The following is a 22307-nucleotide window of genomic DNA, read 5'->3' on the forward strand; positions in this document are numbered from 1 at the left end:
TTACGGGCCATGTTGAACTATGTATGTGTCATTTTCGGATCTGTTGTCCCTGCTGGAGTAATGGGGCACATGACTATTTGGCCTGTCTTACAAGGACCTTAGCTGGCTCAAACATCTCTGGACACTTTCTGTCCTGATCCCACATAGAACCCATCGTGGTCAAGTTATACAAAGGACAGACAACATGGGTATAAGGTGGGGTACGGAAATATACCAACCTCCCAGGAATCCCAATAGACCTGAAGTTCTTTTACATTTACAGACACTGCTGTTGTAGAAGTCTTAACACGGTCCGGTATTCCATGTGGCTTATCGGGCCATCATGCTCTCGAGAACTTTACAAGGGCGGCAGGCCCTTGCATCTTGTGTGGCTATTCTCCATCTTGATTCCTTCAGGTGTACCTGCATGTCTCTTAGATGCTCCCTGAAAAATCTGTTTTATTTTCTCTAAATACTACATCAAGCACCTACTGCTTTGGCAACAGGGAGACAGGCCGAGAAGGAGATCCGTGGAGGAGACAGAGCATCAACACACTGAACTTTGAAGGCAAAGTGTCAATTACTCCCCAAACATTAGATGTTTTCTAAAATCCGTAAAACACCCAGAAGTTAGCGTTCTCACGTCATCTATGAAACGGAACCATTTTACAGAGGTCAAGCAGGATAGTAGAACAAGGCCCTGGGCTGTCATTCCATGACAAACAGTGAGACTGTGAAAGTAACCTTGGAACAGCATTCTAAGGGCCCGTTCCAAGTGAATGTGAACTGGTCTTGGAACACTAAGGGAATACCAAAAAAAAGTGTGTTATCAAGGTCTGAGAGAGCAGGAAGAGAGCCCAGCATTTGTATCAGTCGTCAGGCTTCCTCTTCCTGAGACATCTCCCTGGGGCCTTGTACATGTCTTCACTCCAATGAGCTTGGATCAGTCCAAGCTGTTTGGTTTAGCTGTGACCTGCCTGACTGTACCCTGCCCGGGTATACCCTCTTGGCCTGAGTTGCAGCCAGTCATTCAGCCACACAGAGAAAGACGGCCCTGACTCCTGGGATGCTCCACTCTCAGTGGGACCACTTCAGCTGGTGTCCTAGCAACCACTGAAGGGGTGGTACATCAACTCTTCAACTTATCCTTGGTTCTGTTGGGGACTGTTTGGGCACCAAGTATTGTGCGTGTCTTATCTCCCCAGGAAATGACTCTCATATGAACCCCAGTGAAGTGACAAGGCCTTGTTGCTGAAGACACCACACACTTTAGTCAGGAGACCCGTAAGAGTCAAGCTGGTACTGACTATGAAGTTTCCTCCCTGATGGCCTGGTGTCTATGCGGGCTACCCAGGGAGAAAAGTCAACAACAGTCCTATCCAGCTGTGAACCCTGAAAGCTACAATGGCAAGGTCTGGTAAGATATGTCTATGGGTGTGGGTAAAGTGGCACAAATGTTCTGGGGAAACCAACTGCTTTTGATTGGATCTATGGCCCATTCCGCAGTAGAAAACTCATATCTGGTACTGTAAATGTTGCTAAGAACCCAGAATTGGGGAGCTCATAGGCCCCAGGGGTGAACCTACTACTATCATTTTGCTGGAGGACTCATAGATTAGTATAACTCTTTGGCCTCATAAGAGAACCTTCTTTGTGGGCTGGGTGGTGGTTAACCCAGAAACTCACAATTGGTCAGAGTGCAGAGAATAAGATCTGTGGAGTGCTCAGTCTTACGTGGGATATCTATCTCACACCCTCCTCTTCAAAGCTCAGGGAACATCTAAAAAGAGAGGGTGGAAAGGTTATGAGTCAGAGGGCAGGAAGGGCTGGGTGGAGCAAGGTCTTCTTCAGGACACTACAGGACCACTGCAGCAGCTGTGTTAGCTTGCACGAGACCTACATAAGAACAAGGTAGTCTCCATTAAGCCCTAACCCTAGCTGAGGACCTATTGGGAGAGTTGGTGGCTTCCAGGAAGGGAGGGTCAATTTTTGGGGGGGGGGTAGGTCAGCCATGCTCCAGTGGGGTCACCCCATGCCCATGCATATATGGGCAGCATCAACTGAGCTCATTGGGTTAAATTTTATTTGTCAAAGAGAAAATGAAGCTGGGGAGATGGGGGATGGATCTGGGAGGAGTTAGGGAGAAGAGCAGGGAGACAATGCAATGGAAGTACATTGTATGTGTGCATGAACTTCTCAAAGAACTTGATTTTTTTTCAGATTCTATTTATATATTTGGGAATAAATATGTACATCTGTGAAATGATTAAAGAAAAAACATAAATTTGATACATTATAAGTGGGGGTAACATGTGAGTGGTTGAAGAGAGAAAAAGAAAATGAACTTTATTTTTTAAAAAAAGAAAACATATGGAGATTTAGTAAGACTCCAAATGTTAACCTCTGGCCTCCAACACACACACACACTTTAGGTGTGTTCTTTAGGCACCTTCACCATGGCCCCATAGATGATCCTGGGGCTCTCTAAACTGCATTGCTCTCAAAGGATGCCATTTACAAGATTTAGAAACTAAGGAAAATTTAGCGTTTAGTTGACAAATTGAAACTCTATGAGTTGGTTTGAGTACAGTCCTTACCTTGAAAGAATTTCCGTGTGTCAACAGAACTGCTAGGTGGTTTGTGAAGGACGGTATTTAGATACAGGGCTCTAGAGTAGCTTGATTTACCTTTAGTTTATCTTTAACCTCTTGCTTGCTTGAGAAACCTTTAGGAAGCCCAGCACTATTCCCGTTGGCAATTTCAATTTGATCAGTTGTGATAAAGTTTTAAACTTCAGCCAGATTCCAGCAACTGGCTTCTTTTCCCGCTCAATTTTTCTGTCTTTCCTCAGCGCACGGATGTTAGGGTTTGCTGTTCAGAATCGTCTACCAGAGAAGGGACGCGAAACCAGAGTGAGATGAATGAGAGCTTCTGATTTCAACTTTCAGTTTTCAGTTAAGGGGCTGGATTCAACGCCGGCCTTAAACCTGGTAAACCGTACCCTGGAGGAATTGAGTGCGGAGCTGAGATGCTAGAGGATGCGGAATCTTCAGGAGAAAAGTGCGCTTTCTGGAACGCGCGGTCCCCAGAGCAGCCAGCTCCAACCCGCGCTGTCCTACCCCCCAATTCCCACAGCCACAACCCCTCCTTCCCGGGATAAGCCTAGGAAGTTCAACAAAGGCTGGAGGCCGGGCTAAATTGGAGGCCGCCTTCGGGGCGAGCTGGGGTCGGGGGAGGGGTTTGCGGAGAGTTTCTCTTTAAAAGCTCCGGGCGGGCGAAATCCTGCCCAGAACTGTAGCCCGCTCCTGCCCACACTTCGCCTTACTTCTCGGAGGGGTCCTCGGGCGATCGGCGTAGAGAGGGGCTACAACAGAAAGCCCAGTCCCAGCCTGACCACCACAGAGCCCTGCTGCCAAGTAAGAGAGCTAACTTTCACCCTCTTTCTGTCGCTGTTCCCAGGCTAAGGCGAGCACGCAGGCTCCATCCCCTCTCTTCCTCCTCCCTTGGGCCAGCTCCCGCCAGGAATGCAGGAGGACGTGCGGGCTGACAGGTCCCCCTACCCCCACCCCATATCAGCAGCCTCGCCCAGTCCCACCTTAGGAGGGTCCCGGGAGGCAGTCGATTTACCCCAGGAGCTGGATGCTTGGCTCCTGGGAACCCTGGGCGCTCCCGGACAGAGCGTGGAGCCTTGGGGTGCACACTGGAAGCCTTGGAGGGTACAGAGTGGGGAAGGGGCATCTGGAAGCTGGGCCAGTGGCCACAGTTCTGGTTTTGAGATACGGAGCTTGTGGTGGGGAGGGGGCAGGGAAGATACTAAAGTTTGACTGTTACTTTGGTTTTGGGCATCGTGGGACCTAGTGCCCAGCAACTGTAGAGCGCACAGCTTGCAACTGGATTCTCTACCCAGCCTACCAGAAAGACTCTAACGAGAGAGCCTGATCTTCGGGAACAGAGTAGGAGAAAGGTCCCCGCGCCAAATTTTCATTCCCAAGTCTTCTTGGGAACCTCTACCACTGTTATTTAGGAAAGACTGAGCAGTAGGAAAAATCCCGCACCACAAACACGCAGATCTATTTTTGGTACCTCTGTCCTACCCGAATTCCCTACTGGTGTCGTCGTTCTCCCCCTTCCCCAAGTCTTGGAGCCCTAGGGTGTAGTGACCAGGCTAAAGTGACTCTATTCAGCCCCGACAGAAATAATGGAACGAAACATTCCTTTCTCCCCATCCCTCCCTGTCCTGCTGCGACAAAGAATACTAAGAACCTCCCAACCAACTAACCACCAACCAACCAATCACAACAAAACGGAATGCATGGTGGAGGGGTGCAGCTGCCTGGAGGGGAACTGAGTTACCTAAAGTGGTTAGGAAACCACAGGTTCCAACAGAGACGCACCATGCCAGACACGCCCAGATTTTAATCTCCCAAATCCTTGGTGTTGAAGAGATGCTCAGTGGATACTCCCCCCGCCGCCCCCCCCCCAAACACATCCAAGTGTTGAAGTTCAGAAGTTCTGGTTTAGTGTTGAGGACTTGAGCCTCCATCTCTTAGCTGGAGCCCTCCCTTACATCACCACATTCTGTGGGTAAGCCCATTTGTCACCTTGGGAGAATCAGTAAGGCATGGTGACTTGTGTACTTAATTGGCCAGGGTGCCTCCATTTCCTGGGTCTCTTCACACATAAGAGCTTGATTCACTGGACTGATCTTCCCTCGGAGAGTTTTAACTTCTACTTCTTTCTAGTCTTTACTTTTCCACTATCCTACCCTTTAGTCCTTGGGACATCTGATAAACCCATGACAAAATGTGTGAAGCCCCGGAGTCCCTGATGGACTCCTGGCTGTCCCTAAGGGAACTGGGTCTCAGTGGCCTATGTTTGTATTTTTTTAGTCCCTGTAACCTTTGTGTTCAAGAATAAAATCACTTATACATTCAGTGGCAACACAGAGGATAAAATACAGCTCTAAGGACGAGGCCCACACGAGAGCCTGACAGCTTGAAGCTTCCCTGAATGTTCTTCTAGGATTCTTCCATTTATTTCTCTTCTTCCCAGCTCGGAGCCTCTCCTGGAGTCTTTCCTAACCCTCTGACCCCTGGATGACTGGTTGGAAAGAGCTTTGTGAGGGAAGTGGATTTTCTGGGCTGTGGATGTGATCCTCAGAAAGTTGACGGATGTCTAGAAAATTCTACATTGCTTATTTAAGTTCTTTCATGCCGAAGGAGTTCGGATATGCCCTTGAGAGAATTACGACTAATTATGCTCTTCTCATTAGTTCCAACATTTTGTCCCAGCTACATTATGTCCCTTTTGTCTTTTCTCAGTTTTTTTTTAAAGATTTATTTATTTATTTTTTATACAGTGTGTTCTCTCTGCATGTATGCCTGCAGGCCAGAAGAGGGCACCAGATTTCATTACTGATGGTTGTGAGCCACCATGTGGTTGCTGGGAATTGAATTTAGGACCTCTGGAAGAACTATCAGTGCTCTTAACCTCTGACCCATCTCTCCAGCCCCTTTTCTCAGTTTTTAAAAGTAAATCTTGACATCATATGATTTTATCCATGTATGTCCATAGATCAGCACAATCCTGGAAACGTTAGATCACTGTGACGCTATTATTACTCTCAAGAAAGTGAACAAAGGGTCTTTCCTACCATCTATGACCCAGTCTATGTTAGATTTTCCCCCCAGCTTTCTCCTAATGTCTATCTGGAGTTGAACTGTATCCTCTTGCTTTGTATGATGGGCTGTACTCCTATTGTATGGTACAGCTTTCTAGTTACTTTCCATCTACTCTCTACAAAGTCCCACTAAAGATGTACGGTAGTGTTTGATTCATTTTACCCCTAAGGAAACTTGCAGACATTGTCTTTGCAATGTAGCTGGTTGCTGGGCAATGCCTTGGATAAAACTGAACAGTCGTCGAGAATATCAGCATGGTGTGCCAGCAGCTCCCTGAAGAAGACCCCTTGGCCCCTGGAGTTTGTCACTTTTTGTCAAAAGACCCTTTGGAATCATTTGGGAATTGACCTTTTGGAGCTTGAGATGATGAACTACCAAGGGAGGAAGCATGAATTTGCTGCAGGAAAGCAGTGTTCTTCTCCAGGCTGAAGACACATGCCTCGTTCAGCCAGGCAGCGCCCTCCTTACCCTCTCTGGCTTCTTGGTCTAAAAGTAGGATGAAGGAAATGACCGTATCTGGTTTCTAGAAAAATCAAAGGCATCAGAGGAGAATTTGGGAGAGGACAATCACTGGTTTTTGAGTTTGAGCATCACATGGGTGTTTTGAGTGCTGGCATCTTTCATACTAATGTCCCTAACTCCTATGACAGAAAAAGGAAGAGGACTCTGCCTCCCCACTAGAGTCTCCAGTTTCAAGACATCTTAGTTTATTTTGCTTTTGTCTAATGAGGGTTGGTAGCACCAGACTGTTTTGGTATTTGGGTTTTATCACTTAGGTTTATTTGCTTCTTTTTTTTTTTTTTTTTGGTTTTTCGAGACAGGGTTTCTCTGTAGCTTTTGTGCCTGTCCTGGAACTAGCTCTTGTAGACCAGGCTGGTCTCGAACTCACAGAGATCCGCCTGCCTCTGCCTCCCGAGTGCTGGGATTAAAGGCGTGCGCCACCACCGCCCGGCTTTATTTGCTTCTTAAATGCAGGGTTAAGTCATTGTACATCTTATTACTATAGATTGGGATTCTCCTTGCTCGGCAAACAGTGTGGGAAGAAAGGACTTCTCATTTCGGGCATTCTGCATCCCTACCACCAGCATGACTCTTTGAAAAGGCATCCAATAGTCTTAGCACTCTCATCCCAGCCGATTGACTATAGATGAGCACATGTGTTCAGGGATTCTCAGTTCTGTGCTGTTGACCTGTGTCTGTCTTTAAGCCCCACATCTTGACTGCTAGTGTGTTTGAAACTAGAGAGTGTCCATGTGTCTTTAACTGCTTTTTATTTGGAGTTGTCTCGACGATTATGGATCTCTTGCCACTCCATATGTGTTCTAGAATTGGTTAACTCGTCAATGTTCACAAAGAAGTCAGCTAAGATCAGCACTGAGTCAGATGTATAGGTCAACAAGGGGAGTAGGCTCAATTTTAAAAAGTAAGCCTTCCAGTCCATGAGCACGGATGTTCTGCCATTTATTGAGGTGCTCTTACACGTCTTTCAACAGCATCTTCTATTTTCAGGGCATAATGTCTGTGCTTCTTTTGTTGAATTTATTTCTAGAATTTTATTCCTTTGGATGCTGCTGTAACGGATTTCTTCTCCATTTTATTTTTAGTTTGCTCATGAAAAGCAGGTAGAAGGGGCTGGAGAGAAGACTCAGCAGTTAAGACCTTGTTGTGTGCTTGTAGAGAATAAGAATTTGGTTCCTAATACCCACATGGTTCACAGTTGCCTATAACACTACCTCTGGGGGACCTGACTCCTTCCTTTGACCTTCACGGTGACTTTACTCATGTGCACATACAGACACAGAGACACACAATTAAAAATAAATAAAAATTTAAAGAAAGTATAAACAAATAACATTGTTTTGGATGTTGATCTTGCATGACCTTGATGAACTCATTCATGGATTCCAGTATTTTTAGTAACTTTCTTAGGAATTAAAAAGTATTATATTTTATGTATGTGTGTGCACGCACTTGCCACTGTACACATGTGAACATCAGAGGACAACTTTTAGGAGTCCGGTCTCTTCTTCCACCCTGTGGGTGCTGGGGATTGAAACCAAGGTCACGAACCTTGTTGCCGGCAAGCGCTTTCACCTGCTGAGCCATTTTGCTGACCTGGTTTCTCAGGAGTTTTGAAAATGTGCATAGGTGAGTACATCCTTCAACAGGAGTGTGGTGTTCATGAGATGGACGATGTGTGGTCTTCTAGGGAATGGCGGGACCAGAGGCGGGTGATTGTGAAAGCAGGTAGGAACAGATGAATGCAATTCCCTATGGCCAGAGCTCTGGGCAGCAAGCTGGTGCTAGTTTTTATGCTAGAGGGTAGAGGCTTGCTAAAGCTGGCACTGGGAGCCTGGCTGTGACTTAAAATACAGGAGGATACCAGAATCCAGCTTAGGAGAAGACTTCTGCTTAGCGCTAATGGTGGTAGCTGAGAAAGTCTGTCCTGCTCAGTACAAACGAGAACTTTCCGGACTCTGGGTACACGCCACTACCCTGTAGATGCCATTATCCCGAGTGAGCGCTTGAGTCTTGGTACCAGCTGGCTTTGTGCAGCCGAGCCCAGCCAGCTTCGCTGATGTGGCAGTTGTTGCCTGCTGCTGATGCTCCCTGGGTTCTCTCTCATAGGAGCCAAGGCTGCCGTGGGCAGCACAATCCCAGGTCTGCGACTTTTTAACCATTTTCAGCACAGTACGCTGCTCTAGCGTACCCAGTCACGTCCAGGAGAGCCGAAGATGTGGCTGTGGCCTCTGCTGTGAGGCCTGTGATTGGTCCCTCTGGGCTTGGTTGTCATGTAAAGAGCCCAAGGCTGAAACAATGGACCGTTGGACCAAGTTGTGCCTCCCAGACCCTGCAGACAAAAGCTCCTGGAGATGCCCAAAGTGTACAAAGCAGAGTCTGAGTCTCAGGCTGATGGTCAGGCCTTCTCTTAGAGAAAGAGCCTTGAGAAGCTGTCACTTAGGGATGAGTCAATGGGCTGTCCACCTCACCACTTCTGATGGGTCAACTCAGAAAAAAATTGACTTGTATACTCCCCATGCTAGGACACCCACTATCTCCCACCTAACACACTCAGCTCACCCCAAGTCTCTGATCCCCTCCATAATTGTATGTCCACCTAGACTAACCCTGAGCACTCCACGCTAAGGGATTAGCTCGAAGTCTGCAGTCAGTTTCATCCCTGGGGACACCAGGCTTGTTGATTCCCAACAAGCCTGGATTACTTCCTAAGTTTGTATATCATCCTGGCCCCCAGTCTCCTCTCTCCCTGACTATTTTTTATGAACTTCCATCTCCTTCCAAGAGGCATGGAAAGCCAGACCAGTCTGATTAGTTTCAAGATGAGTTCTAAGATATGGTGTGTCTGAAAGTGTGTGTGTAGGATGGTAAAAACCTGTTTCCCTTGTGGCATGTTAGTGGTTGATAGGAGGCCACATGAATAATAAGACCTCTATAGATCCCATAATCTTGTGAAACCATGTACAAAGTTGGGTATTTTAAGTTAGGCACAGTGATATGCTGACAGAGACAGGTGGATGTCTGGGACTCACTGACCAGCCACTTTAGGCTACTTGAAAAGCAGCTACAGGCCAGTGGGAAATTGTATCTCAAAACCCAATATGGATGGAACCTTGAGAAACAATACTCAAGGTTGACGTCTGACCTCAACATATATATATATATATATATATATATATATATATATATATATACTAATTTTAAAAATGTAATACAAATGGAATGATACCCCTCCTGGGTTTTGCCCAGATTCCTCCCAATTTGAGATTATATTAGTCATCACCCTTAGAGCATTGGCTATGTATGAGCCAGTCACTACTCTGGATACTTTGGACTTTTTATGTCATTCCAAGGACCCTATTACTCTTCTCTATTTGCAGAATCCGAGGCTACTCTTGGGTGCCAACATTCTGTTCTTCTTAGTATTGTCTTATGTGCAAGCCATGCATCCCTTTTCCTTGAGTGATGCAGGTTGGCTATTTGAACTCAGTGTGCATCCTTGCCTTGTGAGTTTCTCTATGGCCTTTACATCTGATTGTGAGTTTCCCTGTCCCTTCACTATGGAGGACATACTGGACAGATGAGGTGTGACACTTCATTGTTACATGTGTGTTATACATGTATGCACACACGTGTGCAGGAGTGCTCACCAATGCAGCTGCAATGTGGAAGCCAGAAGTTGACGTTGGAATGCCTTCCTCAATTGCTTCTATGCCTTATTTTTTTCAGACAGTGTATCTTACCGAGCCTGTAGTTCACAGTGTCAGCTAGGCTGATTGAGCACAGGGCCCTGGCTCCTGCCCCAAATGCCATGGTTACAGACCCAGGCTGCTGTGCCCGTGGGCACCGAGGATCTGAATTCTGATTCTCATGCTTGCATAAGAAGCACTTTACCCACGGAGCCGTCTCCCTGGCCCCTCCATGTTAGTAGTGGTTGATAGGAGGTTTTTCCTTTTCATCCAGTCTACAAGTTTCCAGTAAGCACATTTGAAAGTGTTTGAAATTGTTCCTTCAGCCTCCCCAGGGAACATCCTGGTCAAAGTTAGAGTTCACCCCAAGCCCAAGGTGGGCTGTGGGGAACCCTGACTAGTCACAACAAATTATGCCAACAAAGCTTTCATTTTGAAGGCTGAAAAATATTCACCTCTGTATAACTACCTTCCCACCACCTCTCCGAGCACCGAGCATTCCATCTGTATGACCAGAAATAGACGGGACTGAGGTGGAATTCAGGGCCAGGCCAGGGGCAAAATGAATCAGGCCTGAACCAGTCTGGTGTCTAAAAGCCTCCATCTGTGTCTGAGGGATTCACAAGGACTTCCCTCATGCTCTGAAGGTACCTCATCTGTCCAAGACAGCCTCCCTCCTGGAAGGGTAGCCAGAAACAGCCCCAGACCACCACTCGGAAATGCAGTCTTGGCCCTGAGCCAAGACCATTCATCACTCCTGTTGGCCTCAGCAGGAATCCCAGTCCAGTGAAGGAGACAGTCCTCACCTCAGTCCCTAATCTAATCTCTAGAGATGTCAAATAAAATATTCTGATTGGTGACAGAGTTCTGCTGAGGTCCAACCCTGCTGTTCAGCAGCAGCATAGGCCATGTGCTCTCCTGTGGTGAGCTTGTCTCCCATGATGGTCTAGACCATGCATGGGGGCAGCAGGGGAAGAATGGGTGCTCGAGAACACAGACGTACAGATATGGGCTGGGGAAATGGCTCAGCGATTAAGAGCACTTCCTTCTCTTCCTAAGAAGCCGGGTCTAGTTTCCAGCAACCACCCACATGGAAGCTCACAACTGTCTGTAACTCCAGACAGTTAAAAACAGTAAAACGACTTAATTATTAATTATTCCCTTTATTCATATATTGTACCCTTCTTTTTCTCTTCTGATTAATTTTGTGCCTGCTTTGTCCAGCTTATTTATTTATTTATTTATTTATTTATTTATTTGGTTTCTGCTTTCCATCCTTTGACTCACCTTTTGGGCACCTTTACCAGTGGGGTGTATCTCTTGATGTCTGTATAAAGTTGGATCTGGCCCACATGGTCCCACGCACAGGAAAATATATCATTCCACTTTCTGGCTTTAGCTCAGCTGCCAGGTCAGTGTATATGGGAAAAAACATGCTGGAAGGGTAGCCTTGGATTATGGCATGAGCAAGAAATCCTACTTGGATGAAGCCCAGGATAGGGTCCTCAAGACACATTGCCAAAAGAAAGTCATTAAGAAAGCTATCACATAAACGTAAAAAAGATACCCATCCCAACAGATTAACAGATTAACCTAGAAATAATACAAGAAAAAATGATGCCTTCAATGTTCACAACCTTTTAGTAACTGATTCCAAAGATTTCAAATAAGATGAAACATGGAACAACGAATTCAAAAGTGCTCAGTGCTTTGAGAGATAATGTGATTAGCAGGTTTGTGATGTAAGAAGGCACTGGAGGGTCTGAAGAAGACATTTGACCATATGCGTAGTCAAGACAGAGGAAATAAAAAGAGAACAAGATAGAAAGTCAGGAATGAGAAACTAAAAAAAAAATCAGAAAAATCAGTTGATGTCTTTAGCGACAGACTAGATCAGATAGAAGAAAAAATAACACACTTGAAGACAAGACTTTAAATAAGTTAGTAACAGATGGAAAGAAAGAAAAATAAGAGACCATGTGAGAGATTTGGGGGTACCCTTAAAAGATCAAATATTTGGCTTGCTGGTATGCCTGAAGAAGAGTTACAATAAAAATAAAAGCAGAACAGTTTCCAAATCTTGGTGAAAACATAAGCACCTAAGTACAGGAAACATTCAAACCCCTGATACTTCGCTGTGACAAATTATAGTAAAATTGTCAAAAGGACAAAACAAAGGAAGACTTTTTATACTCAGCAGTATATTCAGCAGAAATGCCAAGTAACAGAGAAAGGCAGACTTCCTAGATGAACAGTTTCTCAGAATACCAAGAGGGCATGTAATGAGATATTTAGGCACTGAAAGAAAATGACTACCAAGACTATTATACCCAGCAAGACTGTCCATCACAGTCAAGGGAGAGGTAAGGATCTTTTATGACAAGGCTAAGTTAAAGGCATTCATAACTAGTAGACCACAATTATAGAATATGGTAGAAAGAATTCTATACCAAGAAGAGAGAAATATGATAAACACCATCATTAGAAAATATGTATAAATTTTTCGGGTCCTCTTTGTTGTCTAGGTTGTCTGGGGTTGTGGACTGTAGGTTGGATTTTCTTTACTTAATGTCTAGAAGTCACTTATAGTGAGTACATATTATTATATTTGTTTTTATGAGCCTGGGTTATCTCACTCAGTATGTTTTTTTCTAGATCCATCCATTTGCCTGCAGATTTCAAGATGTTATTATTTTTTCTGCTGAGTAGTACTCCATTGTGTAAATGTACCACATTTTCTTTATCCATTCTTCAGTTGAGGGGCATCTAGGTTGTTTCTAGGTTCTTGCTATTACAAATAATGCTGCTGTGAACATAGTTGAACACATGTCCTTATGGTATGATTGAAAACCCTTTGGGTATATACCCAACAGTGGTATTGCCGTGTCTTGAGGTAGATTGTTTCCTAATTTTCTGAGAAATCACCATACTGATTTCTAAAATGTCTGTACAATTTTGCGCTCCCACCAGCAATGGAAGAATGTCCCCTGTACCCCACATCCTTTAAAGAGAGACATACTTGAATCTATATAGGAAGGAGAAAAAGACAAGATCTCCTGAGTAAATTGGGAGCATAAGGGTAATGGGGGAGGGTAGAAGGGGAGGGGCAGGAAGGGATGGGAGCAGAGAAAAATGTATATCTCAATTTTTAAAAAATGGCCAAAAGAAGGGGGAGGGTAGTTCAGAAACCACCCATTGCCACAGCTACAGAAGTCTGATCTCTGACTGCGGTCACAGCTATAGCTGATAAGCTTTGTGTGCTCTATAGTAATTTCTCTTTCTTTTTCTGGAATAAAGTTTGCTTCTGCTTTAATAGACCAAAAAATTATGTATAAATTCCACTAAAAACACCAAATCTACAAGTGAGAAGTAGGAAAGGCTCAGACATTACCAATGGAACAAATCCTCAAATCTTTGAAATAAAAGAGAAAGAAATAAACAACATAGACCAAAACTACTAAGAAAAATGTCAACAAAATGTGAGGATCAAGTGTGTAGGTGGACGTGTGTCTCACTCGCAGCCCTGGATGTAAATAGCCTTAATTCTCTAATTAAACACAGGCTGGCTGATTTAAAAAGAAGACCCAATAAAATCATATCCATAATAAATATCCTTAGCCTATGAGGACACAGACAGAATGGAAAGATAAAATGACAGTTCAAGCAAATAGATCCCAAAAGCATGAGTAGATTAAATAAACAGACATAGAAACAGAATAGCTTAGACAAAGAGGGCTCCTATGTTTTGACCAAAGGAACCATTTGTCACGAAAAATATAGCAATAAATTTATATGCACCAAGCATTGGAGCACTTAGTCTTTTCAAAACAAATATTACTAGACATATAAATGAGAGTGAGACGGCCCTTGTAGCCCAGCACCTCACGTCAGGGGGCTTAGTGGACATTATATTCTCAAATAGATTAAATATAATGTAGGAATATCCTTAACTGCTTAATTGCAAGCCAGTGAGAAAATACTGGGGACAAAATGTATCACTTTCTGGTAAGCAACAGTATTTTTGACTCTGCCAGACAGCTACCCCAGTCCTTAGTCATGTTGCTCGCAGCCCTCTGGTGTTGACCTTTTCCTGAGCTCCATCGGATGAGTCATTAAGAGCCTCTGTTGCAAAGTTCCCAGATGTCACTCAAGCTTTAGTCAGTAGGATATTCTTCAAAGAAGGACGTATGGGACAGTCCCCCCCTCCCACCCGCCCCAGCCTGCACAACCTCAGGATGTGTGGACTGAGCTGCGGAGTCTCTGCAATCATCTGCTGTGGCCGGCTGACACAGTTGGCGAACACCCTCTGCTCACAGTTCAGAGATTCCAGAATTTCCACCATGTCTATGATGCAACTTCTCTGCTGTGGAGTGTTCTGAGACTCTGGCTATGAAGAGACACCTCAGGATTCAGAGGGATGTTGAGAATAGTGCTTCTGTTGTCTGACCACTCGCCCTGTATTCGTCCAGTAGTAGTGTAGAGATGAGGCTCCCTCTCCCGCCTCTCTCTTCTTTGTCTCTCTTCCCTCTCCCTTCTCTCCCACCCCATGGTATATGTTGTGCTACAAAATGCCCATACATATTGATGATGAGATCAGCGGAAGATGTTGGATGTCTCCTTCTATTGCTTTGTTCTTTGGAGACAGAGTCTGTAGCTGAACTTGAAGTCTTCTGTCTAGGCTAGGCTGGTTGGTCAGCGGGGATCCAGGATCCACCCATCTCCATATCTAATTCTTGGCTTACAATCACACATGGCCATGCCCAGCTTTTATGTGGCTACTCAGGATGGGAACTCAACTCCTCTTGCTTTCACGGCAAGCACTATTGTTACTGTTTTTATTGAGCTATACATTTTTCTCCACTCCCCTTCCTTCCTCCCCTCTCCCCTCCCACCCTCCGCACTGCTCCCCACTCTCCCAGTTTCCTCAGAAGATCTTGTCTTGTTCTCCTTCCAGGTGGGTCCATATATGTCTCTCTCAGGGTTTTCTTTATTGTCTAGGCTCTCTGGGGTTGTGGACTGGTTATCCTTTGCTTTATGTCTAATATCTGCTTATGAGTGAGTACATATTATATTTGTCTTTCTGGATCTGGTTTACCTTATTCAGTATGATTTTTTTTCCTAGTTCCACCCATTTGCCTGCAAATTTTAAGATATCATTATTTTTTGCAGTTGAGTAGTACTATATTGTGTAAATGTACCGCATTTTCCTTATTTATTCTTCAGTTGAGGGGCATCTAGGGTGTTTATAGATTTTGGCTATTACAAACAATGCTGCTATGAACATAGTTGAGTACATGTCCTTATGGCATGATTGAGCATCCTTTGGGTATATGTCCAAGCATGGTATTGCTGGGTCTTGAGGTAGATTGATTTCTAATTTTCTGAGAAACCATACTGATTTCCAAAGTAGCTGTACAAGTTTGCACTTCCACCAACAGTAGAGGAGTGTTCCCCTTACTCCACATCCTCTCCAGCATAAGGTGTCATCAGTGTTTTTGATCTTGGCCATTCTCACAGGTATAAAATGGTATCTCAGAGTTGTTTTGAATTGCGTTTCTCTGATGGCTAAGAAAGTTGAACATTTTCTTAAGTGTCTTTTGACCATTTGAGAGTCTTCTGTTGAGAGCTCTCTGTTTAGGTCTGTACCCCATTTTTTTTATTGGATTGTTTGTTCTTTTGATGACTAGTTTCTTGAGTTCTTTGTGTATTTTGGAGATCAGTCCTCTGTCAAATGTGGGGTTGATGAAGATCTTTTTCCATTCTGTAGGCTGCCATTTTGTCTCGTTGACTATGCCCTTTGCTTTACAGAAGCTTCTCAGTTTCAGGAGGTCCCATTTATTATTATTTTTAAATATTTATTTATTTATTTTGTATACAATATTCTGTCTGTGTGTGTGTCTGCAGGCCAGAAGAGGGCACCAGACCTCATTCCAGATGGTTGTGAGCCACCATGTGGTTGCCGGGAATTGAACTCAGGACCTTTGGAAGAGCAGGCAATACTCTTAACCACTGAGCCATCTCTCCAGCACCACTTGTATAATATGCTTTCTTTTTACCATTTTACATTTTTAGCTTCTTTGTCAAAAATCAGGTGTTTGAAGGTGTGTGAATTAATATTCGAGTCTTTGATTTGATTCTCTTGGCACTACTGTTTGTTTTTATGCGGATACCAAGTTGTTTTCAATACTGTAGCTCTGCAGTAGAGTTTGAAGTCAGGGATGATGATGCCTCCAGAAATTCCTTTATTGTACAGAATTGGTTTTGCTATCCTGAGTTTTTTGGTTTTCCAAATGAAGTTTAATATTGTTCTTTCAAGGTCTGTGAAGAATTTTGCTAGAATTTTGATGGGTATTACATTGAATCTGTAGATTGCTTTTGGTAAGATTGCCATTTTTACTGTGCTAATCCTTCCTGTCTAAGAGCATGGAATATCTTTCCATTTTCTGATGTCTTCTTCGATTTCTTTCTTCAAAGATTTAAAGATTAAAGGCCCTTCACTTGTTTGGTTAGAGTTGCCCCAAGATATTCTATATTATTTGTGGCTATTGTAAAGGATGATGTTTCTCTAATTTCTTTTTCGGCCTGCATATCATCTGTATATAGAAGGGCTACTGATTTTTTTTTCAGTTAATCTTGTATCCTGCTACATTACTGAAGGTGTTTATCAGCTGTAGGACACAGAAAGCACTTTTAGCGCCTGTACCATCTCCCTAGCTCTTTTTTTCTTTTAATTAATTTTTTATTTTAGTTTCTCTCTTTCTTTCTCCCTCTCCCTCTCTTTCCCTTTCTCTCTGTCTCTGTCTGTCTCTCTCTCTCTCTCTCTCTCTCTCTCTCTCTCTCTCTCTCTCTCTCTGTGTGTGTGTGTGTGTGTGTGTGTGTGTGTGTGTGTGTTTGTGTGTATCTTCAGAGGCCAGAAGAGGACATCAAATCCATTGGAGCTGAGTTACACATGGTTATGAGCCACCTGATGTGGGTGCTAGGAATTGAACTTGGGTCTTCAGCAAGAGCAGCAAGTGCTCTTACCTGCCCAGCCACCCCTTAAGTCCTTTCCTGACCTCCTCTGGCGGGAACTGATGGAGCAGGTCTGAAGAAGACGGAGGTGCCCCCATCCTTCCAGATGGCTCCATATATCTGGAGTAGTGGATGGGGAATTTGCCATGTTGGTTTATGTTCAGGTGTCAGAAAAGGCAAGAAACAATCACTTCTGTTTGGAGTAAAGAGAAGCCTAGATTCATAGGGTCCCCATAGCCCCACTACTTTGGGTGTCTGGTCTTCTGGGATGCCTGGAACTTCACCCTCTTGTGGGTTGGCTGGATGCCAGCTTAGAGATGAATCATACAAAGCAATGAGAAAACGGGAAAGGGGGAAAAAGGCACAAAGATATCTCCAAAGAAAGAGTCTGGGTAGCCAAAGCAATGCCAACTAAAGCAAAATATTATGTTTGCATATCAGTTCAGGGAAACCTCCATACTGCTGACCACACTGGAAACTCACCGAATCCTTAGTGTATTTTGCAGAAGTGTTGGCTTTTTTATAGACTTTTCTGCCTCCCTAGTTTATTTTTAGGAATGCATCCCAAGGTTGTGTAACATTTTAGCAATATGGGTTTTCATTTCAACAATGTATACAGTGGCAGAGAGATTTAGAAGCAGAATTATAGTCTTTCTGCATGACTCAGTGCTCTATAATTGTAATTTTGTGTCACTCTGGAAATATACTAGAGAAAATCAACTTTATTTATTTTTATTTTATGTACATTGGTGTTTTGCCATGGTGTTGGGTCCCCTGGAATTACAGAAAGTTTTGAGTTGCTGCGTGGGTGCTGGAAATTGAACCCCAGTCAGTGCTCTTAACCACTGAGCCATCTTTCTAGCCATGAAGAACAACTTTAGAGAAGAAAGATTTGTTTTGGTTCATGGTTTCAGAGGCATCAGTTAATCATGGTGATGAGGGTATGGCAGAGAAGACCATCATACATTGTGGCCAGGAAGCAGATAGTACCTGTCCTTCATCCAGGGGACAGCCTACCGACTGGTGCCACTCATCTCCCCCACTTACAGTCATCCTTTCTGTACACCCCCACATACACACATGCAAAAGTGGTCTTTACTAAATTCTTAGGTGCCTCTCAATCCAGTCCAGTTCACCATCAAGATTAATCATCATAATAAATAATAACTATATAACAGAAAAATTAATTATAATGTCTGCTATATACTATTAAATCAAAAGACAGAGTTTTGTGTGTGTGTGTGTGTGTGTGTGTGTGTGTGTGTGTATTTTTGAGACAAGGTCTCTCTATGTAGCCTTGGCTATCATAGAACTCTATATAGACCACTCCCTGCCTTAAAAAGCACTTTTCAAGCTGGGCATGGTGGCGCACACCTTATCCCAGCACTTGGGAAATAAAACCAAGTGGGTCTCTATAAAATCAAGATCAGCCTGGTCTACATAGAGGGTGAGAGAGAGAGAGAGAGAGAGAGAGAGAGAGAGAGAGAGAGAGAGACAGAGACAGAGAGAAATCTCATTTTCCAAGGCAATATGTAGGAAAGGATTCCCATTGGTTTTCAGTCCCCAGTGCTGGGATTGAACCCAGTGACCTGCACATGCCAGGCAAACGCTCTACCACTGGGCTATGTCCCCAACCCTTGGCTTTTTGACACAGCATTTCACTATATACCTCAGCTTGGTCTTGGACTTGTTATGCAGCCCAGTGTTTTTCAGACTCATGGTATTCCTTCTCCTTCCTCTAGTATGGGGGCTATAGGCATGCTCAGTGATTCAAATTTTTCCAAGGCGATAGATACAGAGGAAAGACGGAAGAGCGAGCATTGCAGATTTGATGGCGATGGACCCAACAGCTGTATTACTTATTTTCTTTTCCTTTCACCAGTTGTCATTTGCTCAGATCTTTATCATCAATATGAATAACTGTCCCAACAGAGAGGGAAAAGCGCATTAAGATTATTTTTAAGAGGAAAGAAAAGTAGCCGAATTGGACATATAAAGGTGATATTGCCTACATATTGCCTTGGAAAATGAGATTTCTCTCTGTCTCTCACCCTCTATGTAGACCAGGCTGATCTTGATTTTATAGAGACCCACTTGGAAGTGAAGGAGCCGAGAGCCGAGAGCCCTCCTTCTAGGGAAGATGTGGCACTGCACAGGGACACACCCATGAAGTCTGGGGAACCGGGTGTAGCTGTCTATAGACACCCAAAGCCAGAAATTAAGAGTTTTCTTTTTTAAATTACAAGATCACATTTTCCCCCATCTCTTTTTGGAACAAGATTAGAGGATCTGAAACCCTTGGGGTGGGGACAAGGGCCACAGAGCAAAGGGCAGGGCATAGCCTTGGCCACCTGGTCACACACATTTGGATCCCTGCCTTCTACTTCCCACCAGGACAGCCTAACTTACTGAGCCTCTGTCCCTTGATTTCCTCCTTGGGATAAAGCCATCGTTGATGATTTCACACCAGTGCCTGTCTGACCTGCAGCCCACAGGCCGCGTGCATCCCATTAGAGCTATGAGCAGCCCAGACTGTTTGGAGAAGACAGTATCAAAAGGTTGGACAGCCCTGCCTAGAGAGTGCCAGCTCGCCTTCAGATGAAGACGACCCTCAGTGGGTTTGCAAAGCCAGAGATAGCACAGATTCCTACATAGATCATGCTCTCTTCCCCTTTAGATGTATTCTAATGATGAAATTCAATTTGTAAATTAAGCCTGGTGTCTTAGGGTTTTTGTTGTTGTGAAGAGACACCGTTGACCACGGCAACTCTTCTAAAGAAAACATTTATTTCAGGTGGCTTACTTACCATTTCAGTCCATTATCATCATGGCGGCATGTGGGCAGACATGGTGTTGGCTACATCTTGGTCAGAAGGCAACAGGAAGTGGACTGTGAGTCCTACGGCTTGCAGGCAACAGGAAGTGGAATCTTAGGTGTCATACTGAGTGAAGCTTGAGCAAAGGAGACCTCAAAGTCTGCCCCCAGTGACACACTTCCCAATAGTGCCACTCCCCTGTGAGCTCATGGGGGCCAATTCCAGTCAAACTACCACACCTGGTAAGAGATTCACAGCATATAATGAAATAAAACGTATAACAGTACGCTGAAATACAACTTCAATGGATCCTCTGCTTTTCTCTTTGTGGGGGTTGGTTTTGGCCAACTTGACACAAGCTAGACTCATCTGGAATGAGGGAATCTATTGAGGAATCACCTCTGTATGATTGCCCTGTGGCATTTTCCTGATTAGTGACTGCTATAGCCGGAGCCCAGCTCACTGTGGGCAGTCCCACCCCTGGGCTGGCGGTCCTGGGACAGACTGAGCAAGCCATGAGAAGCAAGCCAGTAAGCAGCACCCCTCCATGGATTCAGCTTTGACTCCTGCCTCAATGATGACCTGGAAGGTGTAAGCCAAATAAAACCTTTTCTCCCCAAGTTGCTTTTGGTCACAGCCATAGAAAGAAACCTAACCTAGGACACTCTTTCTCCAAGCGTCTTACCATGCTGGTGTTCACGGTTCTGGTTCAACTTTTTTCGGTCTTCACATTTTGGGAAAGATTTTTAGCACCCCAGCTTGTGAGTCTTCTCTTTACTGAGGAAACACTTTGTGGCTTTTGTTTTTTCCTATCTGAGCGTTCGGCCTCTGTGCTCTTGTGCTTTGAGGTCATCGGTACTAAAACAATGGTTACCTGAACACAGGTACTGCCTGCTACGAGGGGTCCCATATCAGAGCACGATGAGACTAGCTACTGACTGATTCATGAATGGGTGGGTGGGGTAGACGGCCACGATACAAGGTACACAAGGTACAGTGTATCAAGAGCTGATTATCATCCTGGCTAGAGGGGGCGTGGCATAGGTCAGCATGAGATTGCATCCCATTACTTGAGATAGCTGTAGAATTTAAAACAAATGAGTTGTTGATTCTTACAATTTTCCACTTACTGTTTTCCCATGAAACTGAGGATGGGTAGCTGAAATTATGAATGAGGAGATAACTCCTATATTGAGAAACATAGGAGTCATTGTGTGTGTGTGTGTGTGTGTGTGTGTGTGTGTTGCGTGTGTGTATGTGTTTTAATGCAGTAACAACAAATCGCTCAGCTTGACCTTTGTCAGGCCACTGACTTTCTTAATTTTCAAAAAAAAAAAAAAAAAAGAGAGAAAGCACAGCGAGCTGGGTATAGGGATTTATGCCAGTGTTCAGGAGGTGGTGGTAAGAGGGCTTCTAGTTCTAGGCCAGCCTGGGCTACACAGAGCCATCTCAGAAAACCAAACAGGAAGAGTCAAAGACAAAAACAAGACAAGACAAAGCAAAACTCCAGAATTCGGAGTCAGGTCACCTAGGCTCCCAGAGTTCAGCCCTTGAACATTCACCGATGTCCTAGGGGCACAACTAGGCTGTCAGAGTCACGTCTGTCACAGCCTAGGACAGTTCTGTTCACTCAGAGCCCGGCCTCACCTGAGAAGGATGTCTGAGAGGTAGCCCAACAAGCAAATGCATATGGCCTCACGCACTGGAAGGAGATGAATAGTACGTCATTGTCATAATGTTGGGGATTCTCTAGCTTCATGGTTAGAAGTGTCTGCCCAAGGATTTGTTCCCTCGGAGGTGAGGCCTTGGGGAAGTGACCAGAATTAGACTAATCGTCACAGTAGGGACCCTGTTTGAATCCTGGTGACTTTGTAAGAAGGAGGCATGAGGCGAGAAGAGACACATGTATGCTCATGTCCTTGGCCATGTGATGTGCCAAGATAGCCTTTGAACTTTGACAGTGGAAGGTCACTTCAAGGTGACCTTGAATTGAGCCGACAGAGGCAGCATCTAAAACACCTCACCCCCCCCCCCCCACACACACCTTATGTTTCTGTTTTCGTTGTTTGCTTGTTTTGAGAGTGTCTTATACAGCCCAGGCTAGCTTCTCGCTTACTGTGTAGTTTAGGATGGTCTTGAACTCGAAATTCTCTTATCTTTATTTCCCACGTGCAGAGGTAATGCTGAGGATTGAATCCCAGGCTTTGTGCTTGCTATGAAGTGCTCTACCAGCATCTCCAGCTTTGTCAGAATTTACCAAGACCACAGTCTCTGTTTTTAGAAACAAAACCAACAAATGCTCATTAGGTTTTCAGCCTTGGCACCTGGCTAAATTCTCCTGCGGTCAGACAGTACGCTCTGTGTGCTTTCATTGATTGTGTTGAGACTTGCTTGTTGACTCACCTTGGGGTTCATTTAGGCAAGTCTGTGTGTCCTTGAAGGGCATCTGTCCTATGGAGTTGTTGAGTACAGCTTCCAGGAACTCCGTGAATTGTCATGTGGTTGATCTCCTTGTTTCTGTACTCAGTGCCTGGGCCGTCTGTGTGGAGAGTCTCCACTGCAGTTAAGAATCGGCTGTGGATCTGATTTCCCCTTCATTCCGTCAGTATTTA

General features: G+C 44.5%; 1 protein-coding gene across 3 annotated transcripts in view; it reads left to right on the plus strand.

The window, feature by feature from the left end:
- The first annotated feature begins 3259 nt into the window (after positions 1-3259).
- The window catches only part of Loxl2 (lysyl oxidase like 2), an 83202-nt gene continuing 64154 nt past the window's right edge, over positions 3260-22307 (plus strand). For all 3 annotated transcript variants that reach the window (XM_041675280.1, XM_041675288.1, XM_041675296.1), the window contains exon 1: positions 3260-3395. The gene's annotated coding sequence lies outside the window, so the exon portion shown is untranslated. The remainder of the gene's footprint in view (positions 3396-22307) is intronic.

Source organism: Microtus oregoni, unplaced genomic scaffold, assembly GCF_018167655.1.
Source record: "Microtus oregoni isolate MIOR12 unplaced genomic scaffold, Mior012 000001F_ref0000356, whole genome shotgun sequence".
Classification (NCBI taxonomy): domain Eukaryota; kingdom Metazoa; phylum Chordata; class Mammalia; order Rodentia; family Cricetidae; genus Microtus; species Microtus oregoni.